The sequence below is a fragment of the Amblyomma maculatum genome, chromosome 6 (genome assembly GCF_055883805.1).
Source record: "Amblyomma maculatum isolate TAMU_Amacu chromosome 6, ASM5588380v1, whole genome shotgun sequence".
Lineage (NCBI taxonomy): Eukaryota > Metazoa > Arthropoda > Arachnida > Ixodida > Ixodidae > Amblyomma > Amblyomma maculatum.
This window is the reverse complement of record NC_139349.1, coordinates 188,136,844-188,160,415: the sequence shown is the minus strand read 5'-3', so window position 1 is coordinate 188,160,415 and position 23,572 is coordinate 188,136,844. Positions and strand designations below refer to the sequence as shown.

At 47.1% G+C, this 23,572-nt stretch overlaps 1 pseudogene; it reads right to left on the bottom strand.

The window, feature by feature from the left end:
• Nucleotides 1-14,640: 14,640 nt before the first annotated feature.
• Nucleotides 14,641-20,933, bottom strand: LOC146187590 (uncharacterized; annotated as a pseudogene).
• Between the last annotated feature and the right edge of the window lie 2,639 nt (nucleotides 20,934-23,572).

Here is a 23,572-nt window from a genome sequence, read left to right as displayed (position 1 = left end):
ATACTTCAGTTTTCAGGAAGGCAAAGCCATCAGCTAAACAGCTTTGTAAAAGACTAGAACTTGACCGCCTCTTACGAGGAATCACAACTTGCAAGAAATCTTGCCTGGACGTATTTTTCAATAAAAAACGCATAAGCCTGACTGGCCCTCAAGTGTTATAGTTTCTGAGGAGAGCGCTTGGCAAAAGACTCTCGGCAAGTTCTTGCTGGAAAAAGTAAAACTACTAACTATTGACGACCCCTTTCAGGTAAAATCCTCTGACGACGTAGTGATGTTTTTAAGTGACAACTTTAGCAGTGACTTTGCAGCGTGTTCCATAGATGTGAAAGATTTATGTTATTCCATTCCCCAGGACGAATTGATGATATGTGTTGAAGAATGCATAGATACGTTTGGTGCGGTCGCTTTTCAAAACGACTGCAGAATGGCAATCCAAGGGTTCCTGGAAGTCCTTTCAGTGTACAGGGTCGTCCACTCTAAGTGCGAACACGGCTCCGCGTGGCCGCGCTCCGCGGAGCGCCAGCGGATCCGGCGCGTTCGCGCATCGAAGCAAAGCCGCGCAGGCGCACAGGGGCCCGGGGGAGGAGCTTCGTGTCGTCTGCTTTCCAGCAATGCAAGCGAGCTGCGCGCCAGCGCTGTAGCAGACGACACGAAGCTCCTCCTCCGGACCCCTGTGCGCCTGCGCGGCTTTGCTTCGATGCGCGAACGCGCCGGATCCGCTGGCGCTTCGCGGAGCGCGGCCACGCGGAGCCGTGTTCGCACTTAAAGTGGACGACCCTGTACCTTAGGCCGACTTAATTCTGGGCGAGTTGCCAGCGTGGCCCTGCTGCTTCCCAAATTTCACCCTTGCTCATTCATTGGTCATTCATTGAAATTGTGTTTTCTTCATGCACGCAGCTTTGTAGTGTTGTCTCACTTCTTCACACGTGCAGTTATGCAGACAAGCTCCGTGGAATTTGCCAAAAAAAGCGGTTCTTGCAATGGCTGTGTACAGTTACAGCTTCATTTAGGGGGACATTACAAAAACGTGCCTGTGAGTTCAACAGGGAAAGAGAAGTACATTACTGTGAGAGGACACAACATGTTCTAAGGTGCTGTGTTCCACTGTCATGACGCGCTCTCAGCTTCCGGCCAGTCTGAAATTACTAATTACGTACATGCTGACGCAACGGCATGAATTTTCGCTTGACTACCATATCTGTGGAGCACTTGGAAGCCCTCCAGTGATTTTAGGCGTATGTAACATGACTTTTCTGAGATTTCAGGCTGTTTGTGTTGCCTGATAGTAATTCTGCACTTGTTTGGTTTAAGCCAGGGAAATTCAACTAGACAAATGATATTTTACCGTATTTATGCATGCTAGACCATGAACAAAAATGAATGCTGTCTGTCTGTAGGAGCAAGCTTAAGCTGTTATATGCATATCCGCAGTTGTAGCATCTTGCATCTGGGCTAGAGTATAGTAATCTTTGAAGCGCTAAAATAAAAGTTTATCTACCATATTCTGATTCTCCTCAACATTCGCTTCTTGCCAAGTCATTTACATTTTTTTGCTACACTAGCAGCCTTTAACATTCGCGCAAAGCATCTGTTCACGGACCTCAAGGCAATGAAAGGTAATGTGGTTGTGTGACAGGATTTCACCCGAATTATCGTGCTGTACAGGGTTGACACTATCGATGGCCCGTTTACACTACGCCGATCTACATCGACCGACGCCGAGAGCGAAGTGATCGGGCTGCCGTCGGCCGATTTCCTAGTCACACTACGGCGACGCGATACCTCACTGCCCTCGCCGACCAATAGCAGCCGCTGCCTTCACCTCGCCCCGCCCACAGCCGCGTCTCTCGTCTGCTGCAGACCCCGGGGCTACTGATTTTGATACCTGCTTCTCGCTTTTTACTACTTGTTCACCAAATAGCGCCCGCATTCGCTAAATGAATACATGATAATAGTAAACGCTTTGCCATTTCCCGTGTGGGCAAGAAATTTTATTGGGAATGCGCCGATGACGACGAGTGCATGCCACCGCTGATGCAGCTTACATCTGTGTGCATACACACACTGCTGCTCGTTTTCATGGCAATACAACCGCCTGCCGGGGCTATACTTTACTCGGGTATTTTCTCTTCCCGTGCTACGGCTGCACATTACGCATTTACGCAATGCGATAACTCCGCAAGAACCACCGATGAGGCGATATACCGCATGAGAAATGTTTGAGATTTGGTTGTTGACATAGCACGAGAGCGGCGCTTCCTGCTAATTGCATTTGCTTTCTTCAATGCCATCAATGCTCCATTCTGATTCCTTTTACCCGGAGGTATGTTCGGCAATCATTTGCATGAATTAAAACGGTGTTATTTGTGTCCCACGAGTGCCGTCAAGTACTACCAGCCGCCCTCAACATTGCTCGGCCGACCGGGTTACGACGGCGCTTACCGCTTTCTGTACCGGCGTCCCGTGATAAAAGCAAACGTCGGTCTTAGGTCACTATAACCAAACCTACCCTCGATGACCGTTTGCACTCGTAAAACATGATAATATGCTCCCCACAATCGTCGAAATCACACACACGATTCCTGCGGACTCACTAGGCCTACTCGCCTTCGACGGCGCCGGCGTCGACTCACGTTCAACGAAAAAAGCACACCCGCGAGTGTCGAAGTGTGATAATATGAACAGCCATCCCTTCTTGCCTATATTTTAGCATGTATATGACACAGGGAAGCGCAGCCATGCACAGTAAGCCGTTCGTCGGCCTTTCATTATCGCTTGCTCGACGATCTGCCGAGGACTGATCGGGCGACCGTCGGCCGATGCGTTTCGTCGGCGTCGCTGGTCTGGGAACTTATCACACTACGACAACAGACAGTCGTTGGTCGTGCTAGCATCGCTGTCGGCCTAGTGGGACTGACTGGTGCATCAACGACAGGATCGGCAAACCGACCCGCCGGCCACCGACGTCGGCGTCGCGTCGGCCTAGTGTAAACGGGCCTTCAGGTCTCAAGGAAACTTGCTTGAACATTCATCTTGCTCAGTTGCAAATCTGTCACAAACCCTCGCCTTTACGGTCAACAGAGGCGCGGGATCCCCTTTACGGTTATTTGCCGTGCCCATATGAGGTTTGAGGACAGTTAAAAGTTAGGCTAGTCAACCCGTGAAGTTCGTGTGTCGGTGTGTGATTAAGGAATAAGTTCATAAAGGTAATTGTTTTCACAAACAATTGGATATTTATAGCTAGGAGTCCAAATTACACTGCATAATATTAGAAACACACACACACACACACACACACACACACACACACACACACACACACACACACACACACACACACACACACACACACACACACACACACACACACACACACACACACACACACACACACACGCACGCACGCACGCACACACACACACACACACACACACACACACACACACACACACACACACACACACACACACACACACACACACACACACACACACACACACACACACACACACACACACACACACACACACACACACACACACACACACACACACACACACACACACACACACACACACACACACACACACACACACACACACACACACACACACACACACACACACACACACACAAACGCCACGACGCGATAGTGATAAAAGACTACTCAGTAAATGACAAGAGGAAGAACCAACAATGAACAGATACTGTGATAAAGAAGACTACAAAGATAAAAAAGCAAGTATTCCAGGTATATTAAGTAGGGGCAATAGTCACATAAAAAACACAGTCTAAAATAATAAGCCAGATCAAAGTTTACACAAAGGTGAAAACAATATTCAATTAACCGACAGTCTAGCAAAAAAACGAATTCTCACGGCTTTCTTGTTCGATGGGGCGCCGTAGTCGCAGAGTTGATTGCTAGCGGTGGCTGTACAAGATAAGGAAGAACCGATGACTTGATCGCGGGCTCGGTGAAAAAAAAAAAAAAAGAACTTTCCCAGAGCGAGCGGCCGCGAGAGTTTCTCGAGAGACTACTTCTTCCCAGAGCGTACTCCTGCGGGCGTCCTGCGGTCTGCCTTTTCATACTTTCGGGTGCCGGGTGCAGTGGTGGCGTGGAGGTAGAACATCCGCCTCGAACGCATGAGGACCGTGGTTGGAATCCCGGTGCCGCGCAACTCTCCACCGGATAAAAAAAAATATTGCTTTTCGATGGAATTGCATAAACAGGTTTGGGGTCCGACCTGATGCCGGTGAAGATCTCCGGCAACGCACTCCCTCACCAGAACAGGAGTTGGCCACCCTGGTGCAGTAAGTGGCCGCAAGCTCCCATGATTATCCCTTAATACCCCGGCGCTCAGTCACCAGCGGCTGAGGAGCAACTTACCACGGCGGCGTTCAGACCTGTTTCGCAGCGGGGGTGCTAAGTTTATCTGGCTTCACTGCATGGTCAGGCCGCCATTCGAAACTTACCCTGGCAAAGTTTAAAGGGTCCCAGAAAAGGGGGGGGGGGGTGGTCTGATGTTGATTAGATAATACTGCGTTAGAGTACAGCCAACTGGGCATTCATGCCGCCTACAAAACCTTAAAAGCGAGCCGATAATTTACAATACTCTTTTAAAAATTGCCACCTCTGCCCTTCGCGGCGACAAGCAGCGCCGATCTTTCGCGTGAATTCTGGCCTAATGCGTCACTCTGGCTTATTGCGTCACCAGCTGGAGGGCTATCATTGCTTCGCAATGTCAACGTCACACTCTGCATATACAAAAATAAAAACGGATACTACGAAGTTTTACTTTTTCGGAATAATTTCTCAGTTCAGAAAGAAATTAATTTGTGTCATTTGTCATTTAATTAAGTCATTTGTGTACAGGTTTATTGTGCGTAAGGTGTGCGCTATCAAAAATGAGAGCAGTTTTTCCGGTTTTCTTTCCTGTCGTCTGCTTGTACCTCACATGTTACTCTGCTGCCGGCGCCGCCGTTGAATCCGGAGCTTCCAGCGGTCAAATTCGGAAGTTTAGGAGCGTAGCTACTGTTATGCTTGAGGGCTCGCGTGCTCAGCCCACCGCTGACGCCAGTTCTTACATGCGGCGCGCGGCCCCTCGGTAGCGTTGGCCTGGCGGCTCCGTGGACGGCGGACGACATGAACGGTCCCAGCAACAATTTTCTGAAGCACCCAACCGCACACACCACTGGTAAGTATGGGTAATGCGAAGGACGCAATGAGTTACTAAAATTTAGAATTGCTATCTGGATGTGGTAATGAGTGGCGAAAATCTTGGCAGCCACGCAGGTAAACTTAAACATAAAGATTTTGGTTGCAGTCAGGACCCAGACCGACCTACCTACCTGCACCGCAGTCTCCGATCTTACCAAGATTTAAGGCATATAGGGTGCCTCAGCACCACAGCCACTGTCTCCTACACTGGACACAGCAGAGATAGCTTTTATTGGAAGGCAAGTGAAGAGGAGCCAGCTGCAGAGGGTGACACCACGTATACATGCCATCATTTGACACACCTTTTGACAGGTTTGTGAAATATATCATTACATATAGTGCATACATCTGAACATGCTATTTAAAGTTACTGTGCGCAAATGAGGCACTGTCTCACAGCGCGAAAAACACGGAGGCAGGGTAGAAGTGTGACAACACGCCACTGACTAGCAAAGTGAATTTTTATTCAGGAAGGACTGCTTTTTATATAAAAAAACACGTAACATTCATACCAGAAAAGATAAACAGGACCGTAATTAACGAAAGTTTCCTTAGCCACAGTAGTCTAGAACTTATGAGCAAAAAAAAAAAGAAACAATCAATTTCGCCCAGTGAACACTGCTTGCAACCACGCAATCCCATTCTTGTGAAGCCTAACCGACAGTTGTGCCCCCCCCCCCCCCCCCCTGTCTCCCCGTCTTGCCATATAAATAATGCTTCAGCAACGTCGCGCGATACTTGATTAAAATTTCGGTACAATATATGCGTGCCCTTAATGTCCGGTTTACACCCTCTGGTTCTGACAGTGAAGAACCAAGTTAGAACTATAGTCGAGTACAACTTTAGAAGGCACCGACATTTGCCCCTCAAAGGCGGATGCTGGTGGACGCACACAAGCCTTCGCCAATAGGCACATTTCATGTGACTCCATGAGCCGAATGGCCGGTGACCCCACCGACGGAGAACATGCCTAACATGGCCACCCTGACTTCGAACTGGGCCGAGTCGCGTCAGCTGTGTCATAGCCTCCTCTATTTTTTCTGTGCCTGCCGGATCCCGGAGCGAACAATGGGAGCGCGCCGTCGCTGCAGTTGCGCGACGCAACCACTCATCGTGGTGGGGGCGCCACTCACGTACGGGTGCTGCGCATGCAGTTTCAAGCTAGTAACGTTGGTTTCAAGGGCGCATTGATGGTCGCGCGCCGCTCGTGAAGCAGGTTCCGCATTTTTCTGTGAATTTCCTGCCCAGTGTAATAGCCGAATAGCTTACCGAAATTGCAATCATTTTTCAATTTTTCAAACTCTGTTTTGTAGTGGTCTACAGTGCGTCGAAGCTTTTCAACCAGTTTTTTGATATTCCTTTCTCTGCGTTTCGATCTTGCTCTTTCATTTGCAAGTAAGCTGGACACTCTAACATTCACTTGAATTGCTTGGTGTGAAAAATTCGCATGTGTACTATTTGGAGCCTCCTGCGGTTCCTTTTCATTTTCAGGTTTGGCCTGTTCATCTCTTTCTGGATAAGACGGGCTGGCCTCTTGAGAATTGTCCTCTGACATTTCTGCTTCTGTGCCGTCCTGGAACTCCTGCCGCTTTGTAGCCGGCTCAGGTTCCTTTTCGTTGGTTTTCGGAAACGCCCTTTTCCTGATGCTTTCTGTACTCCTTTGATGTAACTGCCTTGGCTTCATGTGCGAAGGGTATTCTGGAAACAAGGAGGACACTACACCTTTCTTGAGGCGGCGCCGTTTGCCCTCCGCAAACTCGGTTTCCTTGAAGTGCCGGCTACACACTCTTGAATAATTCGAGGTTGTTTTCGGCACCCAGTTGTCCCTCCGTATGGCTTTCAACCACTGCTCCCGTAGCGCCGTGTCCGCCGGAATTTCTTGGAACGAGATTCCTGGAATCTTGCTTTTCCCACCTGAGCGGCAACGTGGCACACAGCAGTATGCCATTAAGTACCTGCAAGGCAACTCAGCGGCCTAATAATGCGCTTTCATATTACAATCGTATACTTAAAAAGTTCCGTGCAAGCACAAGTTCATCGAGCACTAGCCCAACAACAAAACTAAGGGCTGGCAGTCTGAGAAAATGCGACCCCTAATATTGATCGAATTATACACAGAGTACGCCACAGGCAGATTTAGGCAGGTTACAAATAACATTATTGCTATCCAGACAAAACAATTCTTGGCTCACCGTTGGAAGGGAGCAGATGGTACGGCATGTGTTGATCGTCACCGATTTTTGGGTCCCTGACGCATGAATTTAGCGTCTAAGCAGTGCTGTCACAATAACGAACGCCAGCAAGGTTACGTTTTTGCACGTGTGAGCCAAAGAGAGTGAATCATGAGTGTATAAGGATCAAAATACGCGCTCGTGCGACGGAGCGACTGCGTGGTGCAGCCGCGGCGAATGCAGACGAACCCCAACGTGACTAGCGCCACCACTCGGCGCTAAGTGGCGTAGCAGCAGAGTCGCGTCGACGGCCGCGGAGGGCGCATCCGGCAGGCACAAAAAAAATAGAGGAGGCTATGGCTGTGTGCATCTCCCTTCGTCAGAGTGAATTGTTTGTGGGCGTCTGTCGTGCGGGAAATATCATTGCTAGCTTACGATGCACAATTTTGGGTCGCGTGCGTTTGTTCTGAGCCGACGAATACGAATTACAGCGAACATCGGTGACGCTGCACTTCGTCTGGAAACACCGTGCCTGTTTGTTTTGTGGTGTTTTGTTTTTGCTGCTAACTGAAGTTACGACGAGGAGAGTTTGCCAAAGTTTGGTACCTATACTGTGAGCGGCAGGTGTGTTTGTGTACTGTGCCTCTGCGTTTCTCATCGGACGTGGGGAAGTGATGGAGCAAACCCACTATCAGGATAAAGAGAAAAGCGTGCGCGGATGAGACCAACCTACGAGTTCCTCAACCGAAAAGATTTTCGAAAGCAACCTCCAACGCAAAGATTCGTTGCTGCCAGCTCAGCGCGCAAACGATCGATCGTTGGTATGATAAGATAGCCGAGTGTCTAGCAGGGCGTCGTTCCTAGCAAATGCTAACAATCAGTGACTAACAAGCGCTGCTTGAGCGAATCTCATTGGATTATTAACGGTCAGGCGTGTGGGAGCAGTATTTGTTTCCCTAATGTCAGCCTCTGTACTAATATAAAACTGACGCATACAAGGGAGCTTGGCATGATTTCGCGTCACTGTGTGGCTTGCAATTATTCGTACACTGCCAGCTGTAGACACATTCGCGCATAAGTTGTGCTGCCAGTGCTCGACTTGCTTTCCCACAACACAGCTTTGCGCTGCTTTTCGATTGCCATGATATGTTGCTGCTAACAAATTCCTGTGACAAGGAAGGCAACAGAGCCGTGTACAAAAGTACGAGAAAGTAGGCACAGCTGCTTGTGAACTGAGTCCTAATAACTCTACTCGCGTCTGCTTTAAATGTTTGTGCGTTTTCTTGCGTTTTTGTGTATATTTGTCATTTTCCGCTTTTATGCATTTTAGATCTTAGTTTTCGCATTCGCTTTTGTGCATATGTGTGTGATTATGTGTGTGCTTCCCTGCATGTATATGTTTATTCCTGTTTCTGTCCTTTTCTTTTGGCGTTTGTTCTTGTAAGCATCCTGCAGCCACGTCTTCCTTTCAAATTTCATTAACTCGTCTCATTCAAAGCACCAAATACTGTGCATAGCAGGGCTCGCTTCCTCGATGTAATTAAATCCTTTCTATCTCGTCTACCTTGCCTGCTCAGTCTGCCATCTTGTTGTGTTTTCTCCTACTATTCTGACCTTGCTTCTTGTGCTGTTGCCGCAACGTGATTAAGCAACTTGCACTAAGGAAAGTTCTATCAGCTGTGATAGCAGAACATTGACGTATACAAAATATTAAAAGCATCATATGGCTTGCACAGTAACTTCGTCTCTTACCCCTGTTAATGCGTTTAACATCAGTACATACGGCAGCTTGCCAGAAGTGCACATGAAAGGGGGCCACATTGTGAAACAGCACTTTGCTATATTGTTGCATTCAGTCTTAATAAACAGATGGTTTCGCTGCCCGTCCTATGTGGTGGTACACATATACAACATTATGCAGTATGGTATCATTTCCTGTCTTGACGCGTTCATCATTACAAACTCAGTTTTCTAGTGAATGGAGTCCAGCAAAGCAGTGCTGTGAGAGCTTTTGCAGCTTTCACCATTCATTACTTCACCAATATCACTGTCTGAATCTGGCAGTCTTTTTTGCCCGCGGCTTGTAATGAACAAAGCGACTCACTAAAACACGTTCAACTTTGTAGAGCATTTTTCTGGTATCTAAAAAATGCTTGAAAGTTATTCACGTTAATAATTGTGCTTGCAATCGCGTTTCTTGCCCAAGTCAGATAAATAAATCAAAAATTGGCTATGACAACACCGCAATTTTCAGTGCAAACTGCTAACGGAGCCATAAAGCGTGCCTCGACTACTGTTATTTCACCATGGAGCCAGTCTAACTCGACGGTGGCTGCCTGAATGAGCATTTTGGGCCTCACTAAGCTAAGATAAGGATGTTTTGTATTTCTTCACTTATTCTCATTACTTGTGCGAGCCAGATAACCAAAATAAACAATAAAACCACATAAATATGCTTTGGCGCGCAAGCTGCTAACAGTGGTTAGCAGTTTCGTGTTGACTACTGCTATTGCACCAGCACTGGCTATGCCATGACTGTCGTTTCCAGTGCAGACTGCTAACAGAGCCATAAAGCATGCCTTGACTACTGTTATTTCCCCATGGAACCCGTCAAACTCGACGGTGGCTGTCTGAATTAGTATGTTGGGCCTCACTAAGCTAATGGCGTTTTATATTTTTTCTCTTGTTCTCATTACTTGTGCGAGCCAGGTAACCAGAATAAACAATGCAACCACATGAATGTGCTTTGACATGCAAGCTGCTAGCAGTGGCTGTCAGTTCTGAGTCGACTACTTATTTATTCATTTATTTATTTATTCCTCCAAGGTCCGGGAACCCTACATGAGTTGTGGGCTGTGAAATTTATTATGAATACAAAGTATCTTGGATGGCGGTTTTGTATTGGCTGAAGTTGGTGATGGTTGCCACTTTGGATGGAAGGAAATTCCAGTCTCGAGCTGTTTTCAAGAAAAAAGACTGATGATATGTATCGGTACGGGCTTTCATTTGATAGACGGTGTTAGGGTGAGAGTTACGAGAAATGCGATGAGCACGTGTGATAGGAGTAGTTTCAGGATCAAAGGTATGATAAAATTTGTTACATAAGGAAAGACGAGCGATCTTGCGACGACAGGCCAATGTAGGAAGGTTAAGCCGAGATTTAAGTGCGGAGACGCTGGCGTGATATGAATAGTCGGAACAAAAATCTTGCAGTGCGATTCTAGGCAGATTCTTGAGTTTCAATAAGGTTACTAAAAGAACGATCGTACGCGGCACATGCAAACTGTAATTTCAACCGCACAAATGTTAAGTAAGCAAGCAGTTTTATTGAAGGGTGTGCTAAGACAAGGTTACGGCGTAAGTACCCTTAAATTTGGTTAGCTGAATTAGTTATATGGTGAACGTGTTGCGACCAGGTTAAGTCTTTGCTGAAGTGGATGCCGAGATATTTATAGGAGTCTGCTGGTGTAATGAGGATATTGTCAACTGTATAAATCGCGTCCAGGCGATGGCGACGGCGGTGGAAAGAAAGAAGAGAGGCTTTAGTAGAATTTAATGACATTAACCAAGTATTACACCACCGGAAAGCGTGGCGTGACATGGTCCATAGGGTCACGAAGAGTCGGACACGACTGAACGCCTGAACTGAACTGAACACCACTCTTGGATGCGTAAAAGGTCTTCTTGAAGCTTGGTTATATGGGACCGGTTACCTACTGGACGATAGATGACACAGTCTTCAACGAGAAGGCGGATGTTGGAACTGATGTTAGAAGACAAATCATTTATATAGATGAGAAATAAAAGAGGGCCTAAAACAGTGCCTTGGGGAACGCCAGATAAAACTGGGAAAGACATGACGAATGAGAGTTAGCGTGAACGAATTGACAGCGGTCCAACAAGAAAACACGAATCCATTCCACAACCAAAGGATGAAGGTTTAAGCGTGAAATTTTAAGAATGAGGCGTGCATGGGAAACTTTATCAAATGCTTTCTCGAAGTCAATGAATGTAGCATCCGTAGGAATGTTTAAATCAAGGCATGCATGTGTGTCGTTGACGAAAAGAACTAGTGTGTCGCAGGAATGACCCTTGCGGAAGCCGTGTTGGTTAGGATGAAAAAAGTTAAGCGATGTTCGAAACTTGGCAGTATGGGAATATATTACATGTTTCATAATCTTACAGCAAACGCTTGTTAAGGAGATTTGCCTGTAGTTAAGTGGTGATGATCGGTTACTATTTTTATAGACTGGAATGACCTTCCCGATCCGCCAGTCACGTGGTAGCGAGAACGAAGAAAACGACTGCTGGAAAATAAGAGATAATATGGCGCCGCATATAATGTTAGTATTTTTCAAGATTTTCGGGTTGATGCCATCAACACCGGCAGATGAATTGGGCAATGATTCTACGATTTATAGTATTCCATTTGGCTTAAAAATGATGTTGTTTATAGAAGATGTTGTTAAACCAGGGGAGTTCAGGAAAGTTATCGAGAGATTCTTGAGTGAATAAAGAGCACAACTGCTCATTTAGGAAATCTGGAACATCTGAGGCGGAGTATGGAAGCCCAGACTGTTTAATGCGATTGTGCTAGATGTAGACGGAGAAATAGTTTGCCAGAAGCGCCTTGGGTTATTATGTAGCATGTTTTTGCAATGTGTGTGAAAAGAAGTGACCCTTAGCTTTGGCTACTTCGGTGTCATAGTTGGCAGAGACAGTGTAGTATTTATTGCAAGCGTTTACTGTGTTAGTAGCTATAGCCGCGCGGAATAATCGTTTCTTCTTGTTGTTTAATCGTTTTAGTGTTTTATTATACCAGGGAGAATTGGGTCGCTCTGTTATAGTGATAGAAGGGACGTTTATATTGATAAGGCTGTGCATATCCGATTTGAAGAGTAACCAGTTTGCTTCAAGTGAGCGAAGCGGAAAATCAGGGGTAAAGTTTTCAAGGAAAGAAGCGAGGTCATTGTTATAACTGTTGTAGTCACGTTTATCATATAGCGTAAGTGGTTTCTTTATCTTTTTCGTATTCCGCAGATGTCACGAGAAAGTAGTATGAATCGCAAGGTGATCGCTAAGTCCTTCTAGATAAGTTATAGCAGGAAAGCTACCCGGTTGTGATGTTAGTACCAGGTTCAGAATGTTAGCAGAATGATTTGTTATTCTAGTTGAACGACTTATTATTTGTTCTAACCCAAAATTAGGACAGCTCTGCGCAAATTCACTATCTTGATTATTTTTCGAAAGCGTGGTTGCAAGATCGGGCCATTTTATAGAAGAAAAATTGAAGTCACCGAACAATATGATCGGAACATTAGGGTACAGGATTGTTGGTCTGTTCAGAGCATCATGAAACAGGTACTAAAATATTAGTTATGGTTAGGAGGACGATAACAAATTTCAATTAGAACCAAAGGGTAGGTACGATCTCAGTAAAGCGAGACCATTTCCAGGGGGCATGAAATGTTTACTTGTGAACAACATAACGAGCGATCGGTGGCTATTAGAACCCCCCACCTGGCACCTCTGTGCGATCAGTTCGGAAAATATCGAAGTTGGGAAGAGAGGGTAATATTTCAGCGTCGTTAACAGCAGACAAAAGTCACGTTTCGATTAACAGAACAATATTCGCGGAACATGCCTCAATCTAACTGCATAAAGCATCACGTTTAGGAATGACACTACGAATATTAGTAAATAGGAAAGATAACTGGAAACGGTGGGCTGTTTTCGGACTGTTTCTGATGGAGTGGTTGCTGGTATTCTGTTCGACTACGATGTTCTTGGTGTGATTGAAAATGTACGTTTTATTTCCTGATGCCATCTTGTCATATCGCATTTTAAATGTCAGGCCATGACTTTTGGCAGAATCATAAAGGCGCTTACGAGCTAGACTGGTATTGGGTTAATAGTCCTCGGACGCGCTGTAGCCAGTACCTTTAAATTTGTTACATACCGACAGCACCTGGTCTTTATCTTTGAAATGAAAGAACTTGACAATGATAGGATGGTGCACCAGCACTGGCTATGACATGACTGTGGTTTCATGTGCAGATGGCTAGCAGAGCCACAAAGCGTGCCTTGACTACTGTTATTTCATCATGGAGCCCGTCAAACTCGACGGTGGCTGCCTGAATGAGCATTTTGGGCCTCACTAAGCTAGTGATTTTTTATATTTGTTCTCTTATTCTCATTACTTGTGCGAGCCAGGTAACCATAATAAACAATGCAACCACATGAATATGCTTTGGCATGCAAGCTAACAGTGGTTGTCAGATTCATGTTTACTACTGCTATTGCACCAGCACTGGCTATGACCTGACTGTGGTTTCCAGTGCAGACTGCTAACAGAGCCATAAAGCAGGCCTTGACTACTGTTATTTCAACATGGATCCCGTCAAACTCGACGGTGGCTGCATGAATGAATATTTTAGGCTTCACTAAGCTAATAACGTTTTATGTTTACTCTTATTCTCATTACTTGTGCGAGTCAGGTAACCATAATAAACAATGCAACCACATGAATATGCTTTGGCATGCAAGCTGCTAACAGTGACTCTCAGTTTCGCGTTGACTACTGCTATTACACCAGCATTGACTATGACATTAATGTGATTTTCAGTGCAGACTGCTAACAGATCCGTAAAGCGCTCCTTGACTACTGTTATTTCACAATGGGGCCCGTCAAACTTGATTGCGGCTCCCTGAATGAGCGTTTTGAGCCTTCCAACAATAATCAGTTAACAATTGTGTTTCAATTCAAACATACCAGCATTTAAACGTGTTTCTAGGTCACTTCTTAAATCAAACACAATGTGTGCAGGACGTTGCTTATAAGAATTGAGCTTCTATATTAAGGAATACACCATAAATGAAACTGCTTATTTGTTTGAGAGGTCCCGGAATGAATGGTTGGCTGTTGCGAACCCACCGTCAAAATTCCGGTAGCCCTAATGAGGGCTGTTCTTCATTAATGAGAAGCTGTTAAGCTTTTCGAGTGGCTCAATGCCAGAGAACACTCAGTCGGAGTCACTTTCTTCACTGTCACCTTCACCCAGCTGGATGATGATGGAGTGCTTGAGATTGAGCTAGTTGGAACATCTTCTCACAAATGCTGCGCTGATTAGTTTTACACGAACAAAGAAACTGGACAAACGCTGAGGTTAAGCGCAACCTCGCTTAACCTCAGCGCTTAACCTTGCGCTTAACCTCAGCGTTTGTCCAGTTCCTTTGTTCGTATAAAACTAATCAGCGCAGCATTTGTGAGAGCATGATGATGGGTTTAACGTGCTCACTCCCAGACCTGTCAAGTCTAAACTTTGCCTCCAAGTCCATCCTGTGCTGAATGCTCTTCCTCCAGTCTTCCGCCGTTACGTGCTTGATTTTCTCCCTCAAGATGGCGTCGACCGTGGAGAGATTGAAGTCTTTGTTGTCTGCATCGATGCCATTTTTGACCTTGGCCCACAAAAGCTCAATTGGATTAAATTCGCAGTGGTACGGCAGGAGCCTGAGCACAATGCAACAAGCCCTTACAGCTGCATTGTCTATGGTGTAGCTCAGAAGGCGTGACTTTACAAATGCCACAAGCTCAAGCAGCTGCTTCTTTATCATCATTTCACCGTATGTGATGCTCTTGGTTATGAGCCACTCCTGTATCGTTTCCTTCTTCCAGGCCGTCGTCGGCAATTTCTCTTCTCGCCGGCTTTGGAAAGGTGCATTGTCTAAAGCAATGACGCTACCAGCTGGCAACTTCTGCAGAACGTCATTAAACTAGCCCTCAAAGCGATTGCCGTCCATTTACTCGTGGTAGCCGCCTGTCGTTTGGCCTCGGAATGCATCCAAGCAGCCGTCGATGAAGCCATCCTCGCTGCCGATGTGCGTGACAATCAGGCGCTGACCTTTTCCAGAAGGTTGTTTTAGACCGGTCGTCAGACCATTTGCTTGAGCGAACAGGCGTCTGTGCTTCTGCATCACGGTGTCTGTACGCACGATCGACCGAGCGTGTACCGACGTCCCCCATGTCTCGTCCAGGTAGATCTTTCGGCATTCCACCCGGTAGCGCTCCACGTCACGGAGGTAGCGATTCCACCAATCGGTGATATGTCATCCCGGTCGATAAGCAGCGAGTTGCGGCTTCTCTTTTCGTGCTTGAAGCAGATATCGGCAAGCAGGTGGCGCATAGTACACCGCCCTAGTGATGAGAGTTTCATACGCTTCGAGAACTCGGTAGTTATTTTCTCGGCCGTCGGTATCTGTTATACCGTGACTCGTATCTCGTAAGGAAAGATGTATACACTTTTCGGACATCAATATTATGTTTTCAACAGGGCATGCCTGCTTGGAATATTCCTCCCGGTCGGCCAAACCACTGCTCAGTTTCGACTCCGGACACTCAAAAATCGTCAAGAAGGCGGTGGCCTCTACGTGTCTCAAGGCGGCACTCGCGAAATCGTGTCCGCAGAGAATGGAGGCCTCGTTAAAATTCCAAGCCGGTCACCTGAAGAAAGCAGGCTTTTTAGAAATTACTTTGGGACAAATTTGTGAGCGAATGGTCAAGCGGATGAAAAAATAAACTTCGCCAGAAAAATTAGAGTATCGCAAGATATGACGGTGGCCATCGCTTACGTTCACGGGGCTTCACACCGACTAAACAAAATTGGTAAACAATATGAAGTCAAAGTCGTCTTCAAAGCAGATAACAAGCTAGGGAAGATATGTTCAGCTGTCAGCACGCGCTTCAGAAATGGGCATGACAATAAAAAAAAATGGAGTGTCCGCCATGATAAGGTGTTTTTGTCATGCAGGGCGGGGATAGTGTATCAAATTTCCTTGTCCTGTGGTAAGACCTACATTGGGCAGACCGGACGATGTCTGAATACACGCTTAGTAGAGCACCGTGATTCCCTGAACAAAGTACCAAGTTCTAACCTGGTTCTTCACTGTCAGAACTGCAGAGGGTGCAAACCGCACTTTAAGGGCACGCGCATATTGTACTGAAATTCTAATCAATTATCACGTGACGGGGCTGAAGCATTTTTTATTTGGCAAGACGGGAGAAATGGGTAGCAAAACCGTCGGTTAGCCTTCACAAGAATGAGATTGCGTGGTTGCAATCAGTGTTCGCTCGGCGAAATTTATTGTTTTTTTTTGCTCATAAGTTAGATTACTGTGGCTAAGGAAGATTTATTTAATCACGGTTCTGTTTATCTTTCCAGGGTAAGAATGTTACGCGTTTCTGTGTATAAAAAGCAGCCCTTGCTGATTAAAAGAATGTTACGCGTTTCTGTGTATAAAAAGCAGCCCTTGCTGATTAAAAATTCAGTTGCTAGTCAGCGCCATGTTGTCTCCATTCTGCCCTGCGTCCGTGTTTTTTGCGCTGTTAGACCATGTCTGATTTGTATCGAAACCAACTAGCCCAGTTTTCTGTCCTCCAGGAGTGACTGTGGGGTTATATGGCTTGGCACTGCATTCGAAGACATTGAATTGAATAAGATACTGACCTTAGAGGCTGCATTTCAGTGGAGGCATAGTGCTGAAGACATCTGTGTGCTATGCAATGTTGGTGCAAGCTAAAAACTCTCAGGTACCCAAAATTTATCTTGAGCCCTTATGGCACCTTTCTTTGGTCTTTTTCCACTCCCTTCACCCCTTCACTCACACTACAATTGAGCCGTCGACAAAAAATCAGACTACTATTCTTTTTCCTTCCTCGCAACTAATTGTGTCAATATTTTGACGATCACAGTTGTATACTGCATGACTCTTTACAAAAACTACTATCACTACCGTAATATAGATTATCATGACTTGAGGTTATTTATGACCTCGGCTACATCCGTCACTTTTTATCGCTTTGTTAGATTTGCAAAAATATGCAAGTAACTTTAAGTGTTTGTATTTCGACAATTACTACAGTGTGTAAAGAAGACAAAAATAGACAACGCCGCGGCATCGCCATCACCATCGCTTGTCTCCGGCGCCCATCGCTCGCGCTGAAGCGGTGCCCTGCGGCTGGCAATTCGATCCTGCTGTGCACGAACTACTGGCAGCGCTAGACGTTCGACCAAACTATTAAATCCACATTTGACTTGGTGGAGGTTCCCTGTAACAATCTCGCCTTTTATGTGTTCTAATCCTTCCTATACTCAAGTAGTGCGCATGTGGTGTCCCCTTCTTGTCTGTGTCCGTTTCCGTGTTGCGCCGCCGTTCAATTCTCGCCTTGGAACTTCGCAGCAGAACGTTGACTACCTTAATGACGTAGCCGACTTCATTGTACCTACCTCCACCCGTCATCAGCTCAGGTACCCTTCGTCAACGGGACCCCGCTATTTTCAGTGGAAGCAGCGATAACGACGTGGACGATTGGCTGTCCACTTACGAACGGGTCAGCCGTCACAATAACTGGGACGACAATCGTAAGCTCAGCAATATCATTTTTTACTTGAGCGACGTAGCTAATCTGTGGTGTTGAAACCACGCGTCGGACTTTACCACCTGATCGAATTTCAAGACCAAATTTTCTGATGTATTTGTCCACCTCGCCGTCCGAAAACTACGCGCGGAACAGCGTCTTCGGTCGCGAGGGCAGCTGCCCGGTGAAACGTTCACCAGTTACATTGAGGACATTGTTGATTTGTGTCGCCGCGTTGGCCTGACCATGACCGAGGCCGTTAAGATACGTCATGTCCTCACAGGAATTGTTGACGGCGCCTTCAACATGCTCATCGCCAAAGGCCCTACTACAGTCAAGGAAATCTACGACCTCTGTCAGAGCTATGACGAGCTCCACAAGGAGCGTGTTTTGATTCGCCAGCCTCACACATCGCTCGCTGGACTAGCCGCGAAGACGGAATTATCTAGCCTCTCTGAAGACAGCAAGGCTTTTGTACGTCAGGAGGTCGCGCGACAACTGTCCCTGCAGCCATATGTTAAGCAGTCGTCACCAACTGGCCTTGTTCCGGAGCTTCTCCGTGCAATCCAGTAATAGGCCTCTGAAGTCATCTCTAATCCTGCTCCTCAATCAGCTCCGGTCGCACACTCAATGCCGTTCCCCCCGCCCACAATTTCATTGTCCGGCGTTGCGCCACTGAGCTACGCTCCAGCATTCGCGTCTGCTCCTCAGGTATTGCGTCGCACGTATGCCGAAGTCACTTCAAGTCCACCTCCTGAGCCAGCATATGTCTATGCTTCGCCCCCTATGCGTTCGGCACCAACAGCTTTTGCTCCCCCCTTACTTCAGACACCATCTCCATGGCGCACGTCAGACAACAGGCCTATTTGCTACCACTGCGGCATCCCTGGGCACACTCATGCTACTGCCGGTGCCGAATAAATATGGCCTTTCTTGGACGGCCTGCGCCACTTTATTTAGCCCCCCAATTCCCAGTCCCATCGGGTCCTCCAACAGCACCGCCTGATCCTCCGGACATCCTCCCTCGTCGTTCGCCATCCCCACGTCGCCGCTCCACTTCGCCAAAGCGCCGACGACCCGCTACCCAGCCGGAAAACTAACCGCCACAGTTCGCGAGGAACGAACTGCGTATTCGATAGAATTTCAAAGCCCTCGTCTTAATCCCGCGAATATTATTGCTGTGATCGTTGAAGGTGTTCATACTCTAGAGCTCGTCGACACCGGTGCCGCTGTATCAGTTGTCAGCCAAAATCTCTGCCGCTCCCTCCGAAAGGTGACTACGCCTCTCGAGGGACTATCGCTTCGTACCGCATCTGCTCACAGTATACAGCCGACAGCTGTCTGCGCTGCTCGTGTCGTCATTGCTGCAGCCTTGTACATCATCGAATTCGTAATTCTCCCCACAAGTTCTCATGACGTCATTCTCGGCTGGGATTTTCTGTTCCAGCATCATGCTATCATTGACTGCGCCAGTCCTCAAGTAGAGCTCATTGAATCAAGTGATGCACCGTCTGATGCCCTGCTCCACGAGCCGTGTCCTCGATTTGCGGCCAAACGCCTCGTAGCTCATGACACAACCATCCCACCCGTTAGCGCTGTTCTGGTTCCCCTCACTGCCCCCTTTACCACCGCCGCGACAGTCTTCTTTGTGCCCTCTAACGTTGTCTGCCGCCGCCGCCACTTACCGCTGCCGTTTGCCGTCCTTAACACGGACAACGGCGGTAGCACACTTCTGGTAACCAAACCTCTTGCGTCTCCCGCTATGTTGATCAAAGGGGAGTGCCTCGACCGCATCGAGCCCGTGGACCTTCTCTTCGCCTTTGATGATGTGTCATTCCCTGTTTGCCAAGTTGACGCCTTGACTCCAACTCGTGTGGCTTCCTATCCGCTACAGCGGGACCTTTTTGACCATTCTGTGGACAGCGCTCTAAAGCCGCTCCACCGGGAGCAACTTCTTGACGTTATACCCAAATTCCGCTCCTCCTTTGACATCCCGAAATCTTCCTTGGGCCGCACGACGACCGTTTCCCACCTCATCTACACTGGCGCTCACCCACCTCTCCATCAGCGGCCGTATCGTGTGTCCCCGACTGAGCGCCGTGTTATTGCCCAACAAGACAATGACATGCTGCAACGCGGAGTACTTAGAGTCCTGTAGTCCATGGTCACCTCCTGTGGTCTTAGTTAAGAAGAAGGATGGCTCCATACGATTTTGTGTTAATTATGGCCGACTCAACAAAGTTACTTGTCGTGATGTGTACCCCCTCCCACAAATCGACGATGCCCTAGATTGCTTGCAAGGCGCACAATTCTTTTTCTCACTCGATTTGCGCTCCCGGTATTGACAGGTGCCCATGGCAGAAGCGGATCATGCTAAGACCGCCTTTATTACTCCAGACGGACTATACAAATTTTATGTTATGCCATTCAGACTCTGTAACGCCCCAGCCACATTTGAAAGAATGCTGGACACTGTACTGCGCGGACTGAAATGGGACATCTGTTTATGGTACCTCGATGATATTGTCACGTGGTGGTGACGAGGTCGATGACACAAATGAAGAGTCGATGATTGCACCGATGAAACTCTTTATTGGGCTGACTTGCGCCCGCAAAAGAACTAAGCAACTCGGTGGCGGCGATAGCAATAAACGTGCTCGTCGATCGTCGAACAAAGAATGCCCGTCGCACTCGTCAACGCTCAATTTAAAGGCTGCTGAGAACAATCTAGATAACGCCGCAAACTGCTACTAGCCCAAGCTGGAACATTGTAGAACGACACACGAGTGGCCGGAATCTTCGAGACAGATCTCGGTGCGTCTTGCGCTACAATGGAACTGATAAAGGTGCGACGCACGACATCGAGCAGTAACAAACAAAGAATACAGAACTGATACGCGATCCAGAAACAGAGTGATAAGGCCGTAGGCCGGCGGCTGTTAAAACACCACAAATGAAGGTTTCGCGGCAATATCGTCGCCTTTTCAACTGAGTTTCTGACCCGCCTGACTCAACTTCGCCAGGTCTTAACCTGCCTAACCCGCCCCGGTCTTCAACTCAACCTCAAAAAGTGCCGCTTCGGTGCCCGCCAGCTCACAATACTCGGACATACTGAGAAGCTGCCCGCCATTGCTGACTTTCCGAAATCGACCATTTTGAAACAACTGCGAAGCTTCGTGGGCCTCTGCTCGTACTTTCTTCATTTTATTCGGAATTTCGCAACCATCATAGTTCTCCTTACACAGCTCTTGAAAGGCACCCCTAAAAAAGTCCGCGTGTCGATGTAATTGCATAAACAGGTTTGGGGTGCGACCTGATGCCGGTGAACACCTCCGGCAACGCACGCCCTCACCAGAACAGGAGTTGGCCACCCTGGTGCAGTAATTGGCCACAACCTCCTACGATAAGCTTCAGAGTGGGCGCGGCGAAGCGATTGGCATCATGTCGCTTACCACGAAATTCTTTTTCACAACACAGGTTCTCCTGTGTGTGATCGCCGATTCATCAACTGTCAACGGCATGTGTACACGGCCAAAGGTTTCAAGCTGCGCTGTGGACACTGCCTTTTCTGCGCATCCTCCGTTCCTGGCCAGCAAACCGGATACTTTTCTACCCGACATTCGCACATCCGTTACGTCGACACTGAACCCAGCTATAAAAGAGCCTCCACAGCAGTTCTTCGGCAGTGGGCGCGGCGAAGCGATTGGCATCATGTCGCTTACCACGAAATTCTTTTTCACAACACAGGTTCTCCTGTGTGTGATCGCCGATTCATCAACTGTCAACGGCATGTGTACACGGCCAAAGGTTTCAAGCTGCGCTGTGGACACTGCCTTTTCTGCGCATCCTCCGTTCCTGGCCAGCAAACCGGATACTTTTCTACCCGACATTCGCACATCCGTTACGTCGACACTGAACCCAGCTATAAAAGAGCCTCCACAGCAGTTCTTCGGCAGTGGGCGCGGCGAAGCGATTGGCATCATGTCGCTTACCACGAAATTCTTTTTCACAACACAGGTTAGTTGTTCCTTTTCAAAAGTTCGTTCTGGCAACGAAATTTTTCTTGTTGTTGTGCCGTGCCCACGCACTTATATGAACCTGGTGTATGTATTTTACTTCATGTGCAAAATGCTACTCTGCGGCGATGTTGAGCAAAACCCTGGACCTTCAGTCGAAGATATGTTTCAGTGTATTTTGGAAGGTCAGACTCGAATCTTTAAAGAGCTTGAATCCATTAAAATCTGTGTGTCAGAAAACGAGCAACTGTTGCGTGATGTCGATTCTCGGTTGCGTTCTTTAGATGGACAGCTGAAACAAATGCATGTAAAGTCCCCTGAGATTGTTACTTTAGAAAATTCTACCGCTTCCCTTCAGAGCATTATTACTTGGCAAAAGGACAAATTAACGGATCTTGAGGACCGCAGTCGTCGCTCTAACGCTGTTGTGTATGGCATTGATGAATCCCCGGATGAAAGTGAAGAAACACTAAGAACTAAGGTGATTTCGGATGTATTTGGTGTAAAACTGGGCGTCCAGTGCACGTCCGTCGCTCGCATTCACCGTCTTGGGTTCAGCGGAACTCGCAGACCAGTCATTGCGTACTTCCAAGATTTTAATGAAAAACAAGCCGTCTGGCGGAACGTAAGCAAGCTCAAAGGTAGCAATATATACCTACAAAACGATTACAGCCAGCACACGCTGCGCAAACGCAAACTGCTTTGGGAAAGCTCGAAGGCAGAAAGAGATAATAAACAAAAGGTGTATCTTGTTTATGATAAGTTGAAAATTGACGGTAACCTGTTCGTTTGGGACGAAGTTAATAACACACGCGTCGCGCTTCCTTCTCGGAACGCCGTAGAGACATGACGGAATGCATCCACTGCGCCCAAAGAATTACGGGTAGTGAACTTGAATGCACAGAGTATTGCCAATAAAGTTGACCAGCTTGAGTTTCTCATTTTGGCCCATGATCCCCACATAATGATAATTACCGAAACTTGGTTGCATGACGGCATTACTGACAGTGTTATTGTCCCCGCGTCACATAAAATGTTCCGAAGAGACCGACCTACCCGTGGTGGGGGCGTAGCCGTCATAATAAAAAACTGTTTGAATGGCACTGTTCTTAACCAGATAGATGATCATGAGAGTTTATTTGTTAGGGTAAACTGCTGGGGTAGTTTGTTCACAGTCTGCGCAGTGTACAGACCACCATCTGCCTCCCCCGATTTCTTGGTTGAGCTGTATGATCATATGTCTTTGTTCAAAGATGACCGCCTTATTCTCGCTGGTGATTTCAACCTTCCTTTACTTGATTGGGCTAACCCTGATTGTGTTTTTAATGATTCAACCAACCCTCTTTTGAATATTATGCTGATGTGTGATTTGGTGCAGACTGTCTCTGATTTCACTAGAGAAGTGGGTAACGCTCGTTCAATTCTTGATTTGGTATTTGTCAGCGCTAGTTTATCTGAATACAGTGTGTATGTTGACACGGCTATCTCTGATTACAAAAGCGTTCATTTGTCTTTGCTGCTTGATGCCCAGAAAAACCATAAGATAGCGAACAATAACACTGTAAAAAATTTTTCACGTGCCGATGATCTTGCGATCCTAGACAAACTCTGGGATTTATGTGATAACCTGCCTAGCGACGTCACAGCATTATGGACTACACTTAAGGACACTATTCACTTTTGCATTGAAAATTTCGTTCCCAACCAGCGTGTACGTACAAATAAGCCTAATCCGTGGATTACTAGAGAAATC